The sequence below is a fragment of the Lathyrus oleraceus genome, chromosome 4 (genome assembly GCF_024323335.1).
Source record: "Lathyrus oleraceus cultivar Zhongwan6 chromosome 4, CAAS_Psat_ZW6_1.0, whole genome shotgun sequence".
In the NCBI taxonomy this organism is placed as follows: Eukaryota; Viridiplantae; Streptophyta; class Magnoliopsida; order Fabales; family Fabaceae; genus Lathyrus; species Lathyrus oleraceus.
In genome coordinates, this window is record NC_066582.1 from 33,862,580 (window position 1) to 33,864,616 (window position 2,037).

The window sequence follows — 2,037 nt, forward strand, 5'->3', positions numbered from 1 at the left end:
TACGTTTAAACTTTCAATTTTCTGGACCAAAGCATCCACTTTTGCGTTAACGTGATCAAGGTTACTTATCTCGTACATGCCAGTTTTCGTTTGAGGTTTTTCCACCGTTGTTCGTTCGGTTCCCCACTGATAGTGGTTTTGGGCCATGCTCTCGATAAGCTGGTAAGCATCAGCATAAGGTTTGTTCATTAATGCACCACCTGCAGCGGCGTCTATTGTTAACCTTGTGTTGTATAAGAGACCATTATAAAATGTGTGAATTACTAACCAGTCTTCCAAACCATGGTGTGGGCAAAGTCTCATCATGTCTTTGTATCTTTCCCATGCTTCGAAAAAAGACTCGTTGTCTTTCTGTTTAAATCCGTTTATCTGGGCTCTTAACATAGCTGTTTTGCTTGGCGGAAAGTATCGGGCAAGAAAAACTTTCTTCAACTCGTTCCATGTGGTGACTGAGTTGGAAGGGAGAGATTGAAGCCATCTTCTAGCGCTATCTCTTAATGAGAAAGGAAAAAGACGAAGTCGAATTGCCTCTGAAGTGACACCATTAGCTTTAACAGTATCAGCGTATTGGACAAATACGGATAAATGAAGGTTTGGATCCTCGGAAGGATTTCCAGAGAATTGGTTCTGTTGCACCGCCTGCAACAGCGAAGGTTTAAGTTCGAAGTTGTTTGCTTCGATTGCGGGCGGAGCAATACTTGAATGCGGCTCATCTTGCAATGGAGCGGCGTAATCTCTAAGAGCACGAGCTGGTTCTGCCATCTCGGTTATCGAAGGAAAAAGGTTTTTGAAATCAGGAAGTTCTATAGGAGGGAGATTGTTTGCAGCACGATATTCCCGAATTCATCGTAAGACTCGGAGATATAGTTCGATATCGTTGATTCGTAAATAGAGCGGTTCGCCTTGTGAGCGAGTGCGTGGCATACAAATCAACGAAAGAAAGAATAGAAGAAAAAGAAACCTTAGTCTCTACAGCGTAACGGAAGAGTTACGATATCGATTAAATAAAAGTCCCCGGCAACGGCGCCAAAAACTTGATCGCGACTTTATGAGTCGAATTTGGGGTACAAACTGCAAGTGCACAGTTCTATCGCGTAGTTTTAAAAGATATCGATCCCACAGGGACTTATGAATCGATATACCGTTATCTAAGGTTACTTCGTAAAGCTAAGGTGAGTAATGGTTGATTGTTTGGGGGCGAAGCTAAAAACTAAACTAAGATCTAGATTAAATATTAATAAAGCGGATATCGGTATGTAGTTCGTCGTAATTAGGGAATCAATTCTTTGTCGGTTTCTTGGTTTTAAAATAAATCGTTTCAGTTAACTTTATTGATTAAAGGTTTTATCTCAAACTCTCGCTCTGTTGAATAAACCATGATTTTACGTTAATGTAGCTGTCACTTATAATTAAGTCAAAAACCATTTTTTTGAAAGCAATAAAGTTGCAGAAACTCTTTTTAAGAAAACACTGAACGTTTTAAACACCCTTATCTCAAACTCTCGCTCTGTTGACTTAGGTTATACAATTAAACCCGAATGCTTAACTCTCGTCCTCACATTCAATCTTTAAAAATACTTTTTGGAAAAGGTCAGAATTTAATTAACTCTAAAACTTGCTCTCGCCCTGATCTAGAATTAATGCCTAATTTACACTGTCCAGTTAAAACCTCAAACTCTCGCTCTATTGATTTTAACTTCTTTATGTCTTTTACTTTTGTAAAAATTCTTGTTATTAAACCTGTAAATTGAGACCGTAAAAAGATTGATTTTAATTTTAAATTTAATTAGACCGACTTAGTCTTGATCCCTTATTCCGCTTACTTTACATACCGATATCTAGGCGAATTAGCCAGACATGCTAAACAAACAAAAATATATATCATGCATAAACAGACTCATCCCAGGCAGATAATATAAATAAGTAATAAAACAAAGCATTAAATAATAATTAAAGAACCTGAATGCGTTAAACAATGGTCTTGAACACTCCACCACAAGCCGGTAGGATTTGTTCTTGGATTCTTCAATTAAACAA

General features: G+C 37.8%; 1 pseudogene; it reads left to right on the plus strand.

The window, feature by feature from the left end:
• The first annotated feature begins 277 nt into the window (after positions 1-277).
• Positions 278-377, plus strand: LOC127077000 (uncharacterized; annotated as a pseudogene).
• The last annotated feature ends 1,660 nt before the right edge of the window (positions 378-2,037 follow it).